Source organism: Macaca fascicularis, chromosome 1 (genome assembly GCF_037993035.2).
Source record: "Macaca fascicularis isolate 582-1 chromosome 1, T2T-MFA8v1.1".
Lineage (NCBI taxonomy): Eukaryota > Metazoa > Chordata > Mammalia > Primates > Cercopithecidae > Macaca > Macaca fascicularis.
Genome location: NC_088375.1, coordinates 176,644,346 through 176,660,374, shown reverse-complemented (window position 1 = coordinate 176,660,374; position 16,029 = coordinate 176,644,346). Strand labels below are relative to the sequence as shown.

Below are 16,029 nucleotides of genomic sequence, written 5' to 3'. Positions count from 1 at the left end.
AAAGGCTTTGAGTGGGAAAGTGATCGATTCAGAGAAATCTTTAAGAAGATGCTTGGGCAGCAATAGGTAAAATGGATGGGAAAAAAGAGAGGCAGGACCTGAAATGATAAGAATCTTCAGTGAACAGGCATGAACGCTCAACCAGAGAAGCACTGGAAACTCAGCTCTTAGTTTCTTCCATTATCAGGATGGCTTCATCTCTCAGCTGCCAGATTTCCTTTGAGATGCTGAGGACCAACTATTACACAAATGCTTAAACCCTGGGCTCAGCCCCCAGCCCCTGTATGCCTCCTCCCTCTCAGAGGAAGCTGAATTGCTTTGCAAATATATGCAGATACATGCGAATAACAAAGCCATTAACATGTGCCCTAAGCCTCAAAGGGAAAGGTTTGCTTTGATCAAAGCTCATAATGGGATATATCCAAGGGGCAGAAAAACGATATCCTGCTCAGCCCAAACTGAGCTGAGGAAGGTTTAGACTCTGGAGCAGAAAGCCCTGCCTTAGTAACTGCTATTCAGCCAAATACTCAGGTGCACGGTGTTTCCCTTCTACACCCCCATTTCTTAAAGTTGAAATTGTTGTAAAAAAAAATCTTCCCTTTGCTTCATTTTTTCACAGCTGCAACTACTGATAGAAATGGGTGTGTGTGTGTGTGTGTGTGGGTGTGTGTATGTGCGCGTGCGCGCTCGCACGCGCGTGCGTGTGTTTAATCTGATCTTCTAAACTCTGCTTCTCAAAGTGTGGTCTATGCACAAGCAGTATCAGCATCATCTGGGAGAGGGCTAGGAATGCAGAACCTCCAGCCAGACCCTAGTGCTAGTGAGTTGGAATCTGCTTTTTAACAAGATGCCAGGTGAGCGATGCATATGCACATTATAATTTGAGGAGCACCAATCTAAATGACCTTAGCATCCATAAATAGGATTTCTTAAGGGCCAGGACCCCACATCTTACTCACCTTCATATTCCTCAGGCACAGTGTATGGCACATAATAGGTAATAAAAATAAGCCTTTGTTTCCTGTTGTGTAAATAGAGATAACAGCTATCTCAAAAGCTGTTGCATGGATTGAATGAAATATCAAATGTGAAGCATTCAAGCACAATGCCTGGCATTTGGGTGGGAAGTGCCTAAAGTTTTGTAATTCCCCATCAAAAGCAATTGTTGATCTGTGTACAAATAACCCCACATGTATGTCGAGTGTTTGGCATTTTATAAATGTCTATCCCATCTAATCCCCATGCCAGCCAGCAGGAGTTGCCATCTGTGTTTCACCAACCAGGAAATTAGGATCCAGAGAGGTTAAGGTGCAAAGTCCTAAGGCAGTAGGCAGAGCTGGACTCTAAACCATGCCCCTCCCAATCCACCCTTCACTGTGTAGCCACTTGGCCCACAATGCACAGGCCTAGCTAAAAAGTTATCTTTGTGTCCACACTACCTTCAGGATGGAATCCAAGCTCTTTAGCACAACCTGGCATGGTGGGCATAAACTGGCAGGATCGATAGGACAATTTTACCAAAGACCCAGGGAGCCTCTCATAGCCTGGCCCCTGCCCACTTCTCTGCCCTCAGCTCCCTCTTCCTGATCTGATCTTTCTCCTGTTTTATGTCACATTTGTCAGTCCAAAGTCATCAGGACATTTCACATATCCCTGAATTCACTCTGGTCCCTTTCTCTGGAATGGGTGTACCTGGTGCCTTTGGGTTGTATAGCTTTATTTGTCTCTCCAGAACCAACTTCACCCTTCTCCATTCTGCCCTGTGCTCCTGGAGGTTGTTCTGAATGGGATATAATGTGGGTTCCCAGGTCCTCTTTTTTCCAAATGGATTTGTCAGGGGATTAAAGAGAAAGTGGACAGTGAAGTCAGAGTATTTGTTCAAGTCTTTCCTACAAAGTTTGCACAAGCTGGCTGTACTCCTCTACAGAAGGTCCTTCTGTCTCATGGAGCCCTTCACTACAGGATTCTCACTGTCCAGATTGTAATCAATTCAGTCTCCTTTCATACCAGTTATCTGATACCAGCCTGGCTGCTAACAGATAAGCACCATACAACTTCACGGTTCCTTATGGTTTCCTTATGCCCTCATCTTTGGAAATAAATCTTCCATCATTTATCCTGTTTTGAATGTGCTGTTTCCTATTGGGAAACTGACTAAAACATTCTTCATCCAGCAAATTCCTATGCATCCTTCAAAACTCAAAGGGCCACCATCTCAGATTTCATGATACTTTGTGTTTCCCTCTCACAACATTTCCGACACAATACTGCCAGTGTTCAAGTTCTCATCTGACTTCTTCAAGGGCAGTGATGCTATTTTTACTGTACTTGACAGCTCCAGCATTTAGAAAGTACTGTATAAATATTTGTTGAGTAGATTAATTAAGAGTGATACTAAATTTTCCTAAGCAAACTATTCTACCTTAAGAATATGAACAAAATTTCTGCTGATTTTTTTTATTTTTTATTTTTTTCGTGAGACGGAATTTTGCTCTGTCGCCCAGACTGGAGTGCAGTAGCGCGATCTGGGCTCACTGCAAGCTCCACCTCCCAGGTTCACACCATTCTCCTGCCTCAGCCTCCCAAGTAGCTGGGACTACAGGCGCCTGCCACCTTACCCAGCTAATTTTTTGTATATTTAGTAGAGACAGGGTTTCACCATGTTGGCCAGGATGGTCTCTATCTCCTGACCTTATGATCCACCTGCCTCGGCCTCCCAAAGTGCTGGGATTACAGGCGTGAGCCACCGCGCCTGGCCTCTGCTGATATTTTTTATATACAAGGCATGGTTCTTCTACACTTAGAATAATCTTTTTTTAGGTTATCTAAATTGCACCTATTCCAGTTACACTAGGACACATAGTCACCCTGATTATAACCCATGCATAGTGCTATGATATCCAGGGATGAAGTGAAATTTGAGGATTCTAAATTTGCTGAAAGGAGTGGTGAGAGTTGTAATTCCAGAATGGCCACCAGTGATCTTGCCACCTGGTATTTGTGTTCTGATATAATCTGCCTACCCTTGATTGTAGTGACTTGCTTCTAATAAATAGAATACAGCAAAAATGATAGGATGTTGCTTCAGCAATTATTATTTTGTTAGTTGCAAAAGAGTGTATGACTTCTGTTTCGCTAGCAGTCACTCTCTCACTCTCTGGCTCTCTTGCTTGCTTGCTCTGATAAAACTAGTTACCATATTTGAACTGCCCCTATGAAGAGGTCTTTGTGCTAAAGAACTGAGGGCAACCTCTAGTCAACAACCAAAGGAACCGAGCTCTCAGTCCAAATGCCTGCCAGGAGTGGAACTCTCCCAAAAACAACTGAGGAATCTTGAAAGGGGATTCTGCCCCAGTCAAACTGTGGGATAACTGCAGCCCCGACCAATATTGCAGCCTGAGGCAGAGGATCCAGGTAAGTTCACTCCAGATTCCTGACTTACAGAAATTGTGAGATACGAAATGTTATCACTTTAAGCCATAAAGTTTTGGAGTAACTTGCTATGCAACAATAGATAACTAATATGGATGTTTCTCTGAGTATCGGTGACTTTCTGGTTCCAGTCTGCCAGATCTTGTAGAAGGTGAGTTCGAATTGGAAAATCAGAAAGAAAACAAACAAAAAAGGATCAAATATTTCCAGGTTATAGTTCTAGTAGCAGTTAGCCCAGAAATGATTTCTTCCCATCCCAAAGGAGAAATGCAATAGGCATTAATCTGTCTCACTGATCTGAGTCTTCCTGATCCTTAGGGCTTTTTAGTTAAAAGTCAATTTGGTTTTGCAGCCACCTACCCTCTTCCCCCTTATAAAATCCAAAAAGAATGAAAACCAAGGCTTTCACTTACTGAGTATGATGGATTATCTGCAAAACGGCCACCAACGATTCCTTCCATCCATGTACATGCATGCTGCTTCACCTTTCAAGTGGGAAAGTCTACTTCTCTTCCCCTCGAACGTGTAGTCTTGTTTTGACCAATGGAATGTAGCAGAAGTAACACCCTGTGAAGGCCCGGTCTAGGTCTTAAGACCTTGGTGGAATTTAGTTTTGTACTCTTGGGAGCTCTGAGACACCATGTTAAGAATTCTGATCACCCTGCTGAAGAGAAAGTCCATGTGGAGAGAAATGAGCTGCTGGAGGTGAAATACTACAGTGAGTGACAGAGAGGCAGAGACAGCAAGCCCAGCCAACACCTAGTAGTTCCTGCCACCCCAGCTGCAGCGCCAACCAAGGAAAAGAAGCTATTTTAGATCCTCCAACCCCAGGTGAGCTACCCCAAACACCACCACCTGGAACAATAAGAGCTATGCTCAATGGGCCCTCCCTTAATTGAAGAATTACAGTAAGATAAACAGTTTCCTGCTGTAAAGCCACTAACTGTTAGGGCAATTTGTTACACAGCAATGGACAACCAAACTCCAGGGGACTAAGATGTCGTCAGGCAGTTAGCTAGGCTTTTCAAACCTGTACTTCATTATAGTCCTTACAACACCGAGTACGTGGAATGGATATTACCATCCCATTTCAGATGAGGAAACTGAGGCCCAAAGAGGATAGGTAATTTACACAATGTCACACAAATGCAAATGAGTCAGAATTCATATCCAAATTGTTTATTAACCTAAAACATGCGTACTTCACGTGAAACACTGAGATAGCAAGATAGTGTATGGTTCAGGGCCATCATTGGAGACTATGTAGTCTAAGAGAATGGTGCCTCCTGGAGTTGTGAGATGTATAATCAAAGGCAGCATCAGCTCAGGACTGGTGGGATAAAAGCAAAGCAAGTTGTAAACAGCCCCTGGCCTATGGGGAGACTTGAGGTCTATTCTCCAGGAGCCTAAGGAAAACTGCAGCTTTGGGAAAAACCTGAGATAAGGTACTTTCACTATCTCAGTTTGAAGGGCTCCTTACAGATAGACCTTTGGATCTTTGACTTCAAATTGTGTCTCATGATCAGAAAGATGCACATCTGTATATGGTTGATGTTAAATAGGAGCTTGATTTAATTGGTTGTCTCCAAACCCCCCTTTGCCTGGGGTGGGGCTCTAGCAATGAGGGAAAAAAAAGTTGCTAACAAGGACAGCATGGTAAGTGAGATTGTCAGGAAATCGGGGTAGGAAGTTGTCTGTGAAGCCTGCAGTTCCCCTAACAGTAATAATAGCATTTACTAAAGTACTTAGTCTGTGCCAGGGACTGTTCTAAGCTCTTTCTATTGTATTAATTCATTTGCTCTTCACAATGACTCCATGAATGTGGAACAATTATTAGCCCTCCTTTATAGATGATGAAACTGAGGCACATCTAGGTTAACAACTTGCCCAAGGTCATGCTGGTAGCTGGTAATAATGGAGAGCCCAGGGCCTGTGGGTTCTGCACTTGAAGCAGCAATGATACAGCTGGTTGAGCGTGCCCTGTCACTTTGGGCTGCCCACAGGGAGGTCTAGCTCTCCTCTTTCTGTGAGCTTATTGGAGGCTAAGTTCTGGTTCTTATAGTCTCCACTAAATGGGACCAGTTGTTTCATTATCTACTTTATCACAATCCACCAAAGGCCTTTATTCAAAAGTCAAATTCATACTTTTATCATCATAACAGTAGTATTGCAATTCTAGGCCTTCAGGCTTCTATTAATTTTTTTCAAGAGTCTGTGGTTATAAAGCCTGACATATGATAAAACAGTATATGAGTACAGCTAAAATATGGTGACAGTGGAGGCAGAGGTAGAGAGGGAGCAGCAGGCGACAGAGATGGAGAGGTAGGTAGAGGCCAGACATGCGGAGACATGGAGGTCCCTATAGGGAGGTTGGATTTTTATTCAAGTATTGAAAGAGGCTATTTGTGGCAAGAAGCCTAGATTCTCTTCATCTCCCTAGATACACAGATGGACTACATTTCCCAACTTCTCTTGCAGTTGTATATGGCCATGTGCCTGCCTTGCATTGGTTAAGGGATCAATTATTAGTTGACTTCTAGTCAATGGAATATGATTCTGAGCATGGCCCATTTAAGCTTCCCTTGCCTGCTCCTTCCCACTAGAATGAAGACCCTAGGATGCCTTTGTGTAGCTGTTGCTGTCAGTACTCCTCCCATCTTCCCTTAGACCCCTATCATTTTCCTGCACACTGACTCCAGGTGTTCTCTCTCCCCTAAAGGCTAGTGCCTGCATCCCCTTATCATCGGAATGCCCTCAGGGTATCAGAACCCCCTTTGCCTGCACACACAGATTGCTACCTAGGAAGGTATTTCTCCTTAGAAGCAGACCTTAACCAATGCATGGCAGGCATGAGCTTAAATGTTCTTACTCCCTTTTTCTGATGAGGATAGCTCTGATGTGGGGTCTATGCTGTCTCCAGATCTTCCCTTATGGCAGGGGTCCCCAACCCCCAGACTGTGGATGGATACTAGTCTGTGGCCAGTTAGGAACTGGGCTGCACAGCAGGAGATGAGTGGCAGCTGAGCATTACCACCTGAGCTCTGCCTCCTGTTAGATCAGCAGTGGAATTCGATTCTTACAGGAGTGGGAACTCCATTGTGAACTGTGCATGTGAGGAATCTAGGCTACATGCTCCTTACAAGAATCTGATGCCTGATTGAGATTGATCTGAGGTGGAACACTTTCATCCCCACCCTGCTCCATGGAAATACTGTCTTCCACAAAACCAGTCCCTGGTGTCAAAAAACGTTGGGGAGTGCTGCCTTATGGGATTAGGCTAAAGGTACCTCTGTGGGGCTTTGGTTAGTACCATACCCTTGCTTACCTTCCTTCCTTTCCTCACCCCACTCTGTACTTCTGTGCAGTTTTTCCTGGGAAAGCTTCCTAATAGATCACGTTTGTATCAGTCTCAGTTTCAGGGTCGGCTTCCGGGAAATCTGACTTGGGATGGTTTTTAAACTAGGTGTTAATGGCCCTGAATGACTCCTTAGTGAGAGGCAGCCCTGTTGATCTACTCACTAATTCAAGTCATAACTATTGTGTATGAGCCATTATAAATTTTGGGGTCCCTTTGCTACAGTAGTTAGCCTACCCTAACTAATACACTATAAAAAACCATTAACCAGAAGACTGACTTGATATCGTTTACATTTTAAAATGAATATATGGCCCTTTTATGGAAAATGAATTAGAGGGGGCAAAAACCAAAATGAGGAGACCCATGAAAAGATTCCTGTAAAAGTATAGGAGACAATTGATGTGGCTTCCCAGACTTAGGTGGAGGGAGTTGAGTATGGGCATTCCAGGACACATTTTGGTTGGAAAGGAGAAAACTTGATAATGGATTGGATGTGGGGATGGAAGAGTGGAAGGTATTCAGCTTGACTCTTTGGTTCTGGATTGGCGACTAAACAGCCTCCACACCACGTACAGATCACCTTGTTATCTAGGTACTTGATTAGAAAACAAACCTGTAGTACTATCTTGGTTCAAGTCTCATAATTTCTCTTGCCTTTTTTAAAGGAAAGAGAAAAGGAACCACTTGTGAATCAGCGGTTACCAACTGAGCACTCAGCCATGACCGTGGTTCTTCACCAGGGCTTTCTCTCACCTGGGTTTAATAAGCTCCTTTTTTTTTTTTTTTTTTTTTTTTTACCAAATCCACACCATGCAACTGCCACTTAAAGAGAGAACTGTCCTGATGGGGTGTTATTGGGGCCAGGATTTTAAAACTGCACGTGAAACAGAGCCCTTCCATTCTGGGAGAGCAAGCCTCACATTGGATCTTCAGGGTAGTGCAAGGTTGATTAACACAAAGGAAGGTCCCTGCTCTCAAGGAAGCAATGCCAGCTGCAATGATAAGTCATAACACCCTTCCCCGCAAAGCTTAATACATGTAGAAAGTTAAATATATGCTATGAATAATATCAAAAGACCAAAGATACTTACTTCAAAGCTTAATTTCAGTGTCTCCAATTCCCCACCCCGCAATGGAGACCATCATATGTACATTCGGGTCTTAATTTCTTACTGGCCGTCCCATCCTCCTTACCTTCCCTAGGGAGCCTCCACAGCCCACACTGCCCCCCAACACCAACCCAACTAAGCCCCGACTCTGTTAACTATGTCTCTTCAGTTTCTGTATTTCTGATGCTTTGACATCTGGGGCCTTGCGGATACTGCAGACTGCTACTCAGTTCCCGGGCTTAGCTAATTCCTAGAGATAGTAAAACTCTCTCAGGAGCTCACCTTTCAAATGCTAACCAATCTCTCTAGAATCTATATCCCCAACCACCTCCTTTATCTACTCTAGCCCATTTATCCACCTGCCCCTATCACCTGAGCCAGGAACCAGACAATGGGGACAGGCTGTATTCCCCAGAGCCTGCTAAACAATCTAAACCAGCCAAACTGCCTCACCTGTTCCTTCCCACAGACACCACAATGAAGTATCTTGCTCAGAGTCCCGCCTTCCCTCTACTTCCTGAGCAATCCTGGTGCCTTGAGTGTGCAGCCCTCACAAGGTATGGCACCTTGTCTTGGGGTCTGTGAGTGTAACAAGCTATCTTTTCAATGGGAGTCATCTCGTGATCTGTTGGCCTTGCCATGCCAAAATAATAACAAAATCTATATTTTAAAATACTTGCCCCCCTCTCAGAGCCTTCTGTTCCATCCCAGGTCTGCCACACTCTTTTTCAGCCTATAGGAGTTTGACATCTGAGACTCTGGCCTCTCCCCAAGTCCTTGCACCTGGAGCCAGTAAGAGGCAGTGTGGCCCAGTAGTGAAGAGTACAGCGGTCAGAATGCCTGGGCCACCTAGAAAAGATTTCCTCACCTTTTTCTGTCCCATATTTCTCTTCTTTCTACAGGGATAATAAAAGTACCCATCTTAATAATTTATTGTCGAGATTGAATAAAACAATAAATATGAAGTGCTTACAAAAGTGCTTGGCACATGGGAAAATTTCAATGACTATTAGTTATCAATATTAATCCATTATTGTTAGGAAGCGAAGAGGAAGAGTGCTAGCAAAACTAGCAAAAAATATATAAAATTTTACCTATTGCTTCACCAGTGCTTTCCACACACATAGAATAAGGGGTGGGCAGCAGGGAGGAATGATTGCATATTCATAAGCATCTCCAACCAAATTAATTGATAGGGCATGATAGTAATAAAGGGAATTAATTTCCATTTTAATAACTTCACATGCTACATGTTAAGTATAGGTCCATATTACCAGTGGTCACCTAATTCCCCTTTGCATCTGTTCCATGTTGATTATGATGTCAGGAAAGCAAAAGTTAAATCCCTTTTTAAGGAAGAAAAAAAAATCTAATTTAATAACATTGCAATCCTGTTGAAAGCATGATTAAATCTTAATAAGAGTGGAAGGATGTTGTGTTTCATGTCTATCCCTCTTGAAGCCCTGGCAACTTGTTCAGGGATATAGACGGGGTTGTCAAAGGACTTCACAGCCCAACCCTGGTCTCATCTGCCGGCATCCAAGACGCAGCAGAAATCTCTGATGGTGCTGACACTTCTATTTTCACTTTTCTCATCCTAGTGTTTTTTCTCATTAAAGCAGTTTGATTCTGTAATTTCTACCAGTACAGATAAAAATAAAATGACTCCCAATTTTTATTTTGACCTTATAAAACTGTGTAATTGGTTCAGAATCTTCAGGCTAAATGAGTTTCCTGTGGATTGAGAACATTGGACAGAGGAATCATAGAGTTAAAAATATACCACATGTCTAATAGAATTAGCTCATACTATCCTATTTGAATGTCCAGAAACTGAAGTCTAATGTCGATCTCAAGAAAGCTTAGTTTCTGATGTATTCATATACATGTTTTCTCTTCAAAATAAACATAACAGCACAACGTGCAACAAAAGGCATCTACCTCAATTCTCTCTTCTTTTCCTGAATCTCACAACTGTCAGAGAGTCCTAATTAACTACAGAATTATGTCCAACCTCCTAAAAGTTGCATCTGGGACCCCTGGGGATTGGCTCTTGGCCGAATTCCTCAACCTCACCTGTTCCTGCTTCATCAGACCTATGCATCACCCCCTGGATACATTACAATTCCCTAAACACCACACTGGTCTCTAGCTCTGCATCTTGGCAAGTGCATTGCTGCCTATCTGAAATATACTCTCCTACTAATCTTTTTTCCAAACCCCACTCCTCCTTAAGAGTTAGTTCCAGTGTCTCCTCATTTGTGAAGCCTTTAATGTCTTCCTATTGAGCAGACCCAGGAACCCAGGCCCTCTGAGCTCTCACATAATCTTATGCAAGCCTGCAAATTATAGTTGTCAGATTATTGCGCTATATCACAATGATTGGCTTACTTGTCTCTAATCTCTTCTAGGCTGAGATTATGAATGCTGGAGCCACATCTTTTCATCTCTATGTTTCTGTACATAGCATCTAGAAAAACACTTGGAATATACTAGGCCTTCAGCATATGATTGTGGGCTGTCTCATAAGAGCCAGACTTACACAGTGTGTATTGTGTTTCAGTCACAACTCTGAGCATTAATGCCTATATACTCTCATTTAAAGACCCTGGCACCCAGGATCCTCTTATTACCATCCCTGTGTTACAGTTGCAGAACCTAGAACATTGTGGGGTACAGTAACCTGCCTAAGCTCATACAGCTAACAAGTGTCAAGAGTATACAGTGGAGATTCCATGTCAGTCTGGCTGCAGAGTGCAGGTCCTTAAACACTACCCCACACCACCCTCAAGGAAGGGCCTCCTTGACAATGCCTTGAGCTTGGCAGCTCATATTCCTCTAGCAAGCTAGAATTAGCATTGGCTTCCTGTGTGCTCTAAACTAGGAAGGATTAGGAGGCTGCATCAGGGCTGGCTGAGAAAGAATGCTTTGATCAACTAGCCACTCCCAGAGTCAGAGCCACAAAATAGTGCCAATCCCTGATTGCTGGGTGATAGGCCATGCATATCTGCTAAGAAAGGGCTTGTCCCCCACACTAACCTCCCAGTTTAAGTGTCTGCATGGTTTGGACTTTGGATGATTCATAAATAGTAGAAGCCACAAATATCCATCCTTATCTGCCAAGTCTCTTCCTTATCAAACGTCTCTGGCCGGGTCAGCTCCATTCTGGGAATAATTTTGCTTAATAAGCTAGAGCCCTGTCTCAGGTGGCTAGCTGTTGGGTTAAAGAGCAAAGGAAATGAATAAAAGCACATAGCCATGCACAAAGAGGCTTATTTAATGTATACTTACTTCTGACAAAACCACGACTGGATTTTGTATCTGTGGAAGCAAGTTCCTACTGGACCTTCTGAAGCAGGTATGATTTAAAGACAATCTTTTAATGGTACCACATTTAATAAATAGAGGCTTTAAAACTGTTTAGTTTTACTTCTCTATTTGAACCTCCAACTCTTAGGATATTCAACAAACCTTTATTTGATATCTACTGTGTATCAGATGCTGTTAGACACTAGGAACATAGCAATGAATAAAAGTAACAACAACAAACCCCCAGAGCTGCCAGTTATTAAGTTTCTACTATATGCCAGCCTTTCAAGCAGGTTGTACACAGCCAAAACTACACATACTGAGCAATAGTTCCATACTGGCAATATGTTCATGGCGCATTGAAAACACAAAGGAAAAGGAGGGAGGTGGGGGCAGGGTGAAATCCCCTTAGGAAGAAATAGATATTGCTTGGGACAGAAGTTGGGAAAGGATACTCTAGGGGGAACAGCATGTGCAAAAACTATTCACATGGAAGCATAAGATAGCATAGTCAGTAATTCAACAAATCTGAAACTCAGAGTTTAAGGCAGGGAGTACTGAGAGACTTAGGAAGGAGCAAAGGTATTAGAGGAGCTTAGATTTATCTTGAAGGCAAGGGACACCACAGACAGATTTTAAGTGAGGCTTGGGGGAGGCATTATAACAATCAGATTTGCATTTCAAAATGAGCAGTCTACTTACTACACTGTGCGGTGATGGATTGGAACCAGGAGAAGCTAGAGGTAAAGATTCTAAGAGCAAACGTGTTGCATGCTAACAGCTGAAATGTGGTGTGTACATCAGTAGAAAAGTTTATCCATCAAGTTTAGTACAAAGGAGTGTATAAAGGAAATACATGCAGATCAAATGTCCTGACAATATATTCCAGAAGGAATGAATCACCAAAATATTAATGTATAGCCGTTGTGCTCCTCTTTCCAAACTGCTAACACAAGGTAGTAAGAAGGCAGATAAGAGACCAAAATTCTCTGTCCCTTTTGAGCCGATCTTGTTAGTGACATTAGCTCTATCTATGTACTAATTTCTTTATCAACATGAAAGGTACATCACAGAACCTACGTAAACGGGTCAAGTGTTACAATTTCATATTAGAAAACGAATGCCTTTAGGTACCATAAAAAACAATTTGGATAATATATTTCTTTCACTTCTAGCAGAATTTCAAGTTTCAAAAAAGTTGGAGTTGGAGAAACTTCAAAGACAGTATAGCCCAAACCCTTCAATATATGGATTGATACCTTTACCTCTTCTATTTCCACTGCTTGCAGTGCTTTTTCAATCTGATCCATCTGACAAAACTCTCTTCACCCATGACCCATGATGTCCTCACAGTCACTCCTACTCTAAAGCCTTCTGTGAATCTCACAGAAGTAATACTCACTTCCTCTTTGGGGCTCTGGGAGTAGTAGTTAATGTCTGGTCTTTTCTCATCTATAAAATGAGATCACTATTGTGCCATGAAATGAATACTTGACAGAGTCAAACAGAGAGGACAATAACAACCCACCTTTTTTTTTTTAAAAGACAGAGTCTTGCTCTGTCGCCCGGGCTTAAGTGCAGTGGCACGATCTTGGCTCACTGCAACCTCCGCCTCCCAAGTTCAAGCGATTCTCCTGCCTCAGCCTCCCGAGTAGCTGGGATTATAGGCACACGCCACTACACCTGGCTAATTTTTGTATGCTTAGTAGAGATGGGGTTTCACCATGTTGTCCAGGCTGGCCTTGAACTCTTGACCTCGTGATCCGCCCATCTCAGCTTCCCAAAGTGCTGGGATTACAGGCGTGAGCCACTGTGCTCACCACAACTTACCTACTTTATAACATTGCAGATGTGTCAATTACCTGTATATTTAATCTCAGATCCCTTCTGTCTGTCTTTGAAAAATTTACGGGAAACATTTCCTTAGCTTCCTTCTTTTTGAGTTTCTGAGTATGTATTACTCATTTGAGGCTGTGGGAAATTGGAGACCAAGAGGAGGGAAGAGGGATGGGGTATTTTTACCCTTGGCTTTCCTGGTTTGGGATTGCATCTCCAGAAATGGTAGCATCTACTCCAGGGCTCCTCTGTGCTTCTAGCTTCTGAAGGTGACTATGTCTGTGGGATTTGGTGGTACCACCTTTTTCCCCTATTCCTCTAGCCTGGGGGTTACAGTGGCTTCCTCCTATTGCTGCTCTCTACCTTGTCTCAATATTCTCTTTTCACTTCTTAGCTCTTCCATCTTGTATGCAACCATCTCCTGTATTGAATCTTCCCTGTTTCAAATACCTAGACAGATTTCTGTTTTCTGAGTGTCTCCTGTTATATTAGACAAAGAGAAAAGGAGAGGAGAAACAACTAATATAATTATTGACAATGTACTGCATATCAGGCTTTTACTCTGGGTGTTAAATTCATAATTTCAGTATAGCATAGTGGTTAAGGTTACAAAGTTTGTCAGGGAGACCAGACTTCAGATCCCAGTTCTGACACGTACAAACTTAGTCTTACCCTGTTTCTACATCTGCCAATTAGAGATAAGAGTAGTATTTACATGTAGAGTTCAGAGGATTCAGAATCATATGTATAAAAGCACTTATCACAGAATCCAACACACAGTACTCAATGTTAATGTTAGTTATTAATAACAAATTTATAATAATAATCTGAACAAACCAATAAGGCTGGTATTATTAATATTCCTCATGACATGTGAGAAAATCAAGATTCATAGAAATGAGCTAATATGCCCAAGGTCACATAGCTAATAGAGGGATGCTAGGATTAGAACTCTGACTAGAAAACCTGTTTTTTTCTACTATACAGAATGGGCTTACAGATGAAAACATACAATTGGAATCTATATAAATATTATAGTTTATGAATATAAAGCTTAAATTATCTGGCTCCCTAGTTAATTGCATTGTTGTTAGGAGCAGAATTTGAGAGTATCCCGAATCCCGACAAACCCTATCCTGCGGGCTGGCCTACAGCACTGCAAGGATAGCAGGTTGGTCAGGGCTGACAGCGGGAAGCACTTGGCACTGGGAGGCCACACCCACACTCCGACAGGCCTGCTGGCAGGGGCTGTGGAGTGGGCCTCACCTACTCATTACTGCCATGCTGAGGGGGTAAGGGCTAATGGACTGCCAGTCCAGGGGGAAGGTCTGTAGCTCCGCGCAGCTCTCTCCACAGCATCCAGGCCTGAACCTGTGACCCCAACTCCGCGAGCAGAGCCATTACCCACCCCTGAGACTGCCGGCATTAAGATCCTCTCATTACTGGCCATGCAGATTGTTCCCGGCGATAATGAGGTGGCAAGAGAAGAAACCATCCTGGGGGAACTTCTGAGAGCCAGGCCTTCGACAGTAGATGAATTCCTAACCTGTCGTTTTAAAAACTGTCTCTCCAAATTGCCAGGAATACTTTTTTCCACGAAAGGTTTGACCCTTCTCTTTATCTTTATTTTTAGACTATGTGCTGAAAGAGGTAGAATTCCATACTCACTCACCCCTTTCTTCCCTTGCATCTTTGTTTTTATCTCCATCCTTCTCTTGCCTCCTCTCTCTCCCTTTTTCTCTCTTTTTTCTTTTTCCCCTTTGTTCCTTCTCTTTTTTCCCTTTATTCTCCTATCCCTTCACACAGCATAAAGATGCAAGCTTTGGAACAAAATACATTATGGGTCCAAATTGCAGCTCTGCTCCCTGGTAATTAGGGATTTGGGCAAGATAATCAATTTTTTTTTTTTTTTTTGGCGCTTCTGTTATTTATCTGAAAATGGAGACTAAAATTTTCAGGGTATTAAGGTTATTAAATGACCTTATTTATCGAAACTGGCCTGTTAAGGTACATGGGCACATAACCGGCACAGAATAAATGCAGGCACCTTCCTGTATTCAGCAAGGCTTTATTGAGTTGAGTCCATGTTATATGTCAAGTCCTGTGGTAGATACCAGGAGACAGAATAAGTTTTGGTTTCTTCTGTTAAGTAAGTTTTCCATTTTGACACTCAAGAAAAGCCTGGGAATTTTGAATTTTCTTAAACTAAATAAAGATAAATATTCTTCCTAGTGTACATCAAATATCCAATTGGATGTAACTAACTTCTTTTCTCAAAGCTAAGCAAACTGATGCAAAGGACATCATGGCAATTAAAATGTTCATATCATCTAACTCATTTTCTTGGGTGATATCTTGTCCCTCCCACAGAACACGTTTACAGAAAGAAGAACTTCTTTTCTTTTGTTGATTTTATTTTCTGTTGATTTTTTTTTTGAAGGTAGGATTATGAACTACTTTAAGGCCCTCTGAAACTAGGAAGGATGTGAGTAAAGTACGTCACATCCTTATTTTTATTTGCATTTTTTAAATTCCTAATGAAGTTGAACACATTTCCATATTAGTTTCAAGGTACTTTGCTAGAACTTGTTTTATGATTTTAATTGGTTACTGTCCATCTGGTATCTTCTCTACTACGCCATGAGCTTCCAGAGAACAGAGCCTGAGCAGCACTTGTCTTTGTATTCTTTGTGTGGTGCAGTAAACAAAGCATCTCACACAGACTGGATGCTGTAGAACAGAGTTCCTGCCATGTGCCAGCCACTGGTGCTGGGGATAGAGGGATGGGAGTTCTCAGAGGTACACTCTAAGTCCATGGACACCTATAATTTCTGGGCCACTCACTGAGTGGAGAAGAACTGATTTTGTTTGAAACTGAAGTCCAAAGTCCAGCTCTGCCACTTACTGGTGGTCTGATCTTGGGCAAAGTTGCTTCATCTCTTTGAGCCTCAGTTTCTTTAGCTGTAAAATAAGGACAAGCTCCAA

At 42.5% G+C, this 16,029-nt stretch overlaps 1 protein-coding gene across 3 annotated transcripts in view; it reads right to left on the bottom strand.

The window, feature by feature from the left end:
• DAB1 (DAB adaptor protein 1) overlaps positions 1–16,029 on the bottom strand; it is a 1,247,092-nt gene that overhangs the window by 1,029,212 nt on the left and 201,851 nt on the right. The gene's annotated exons all lie outside the window — the stretch shown is intronic.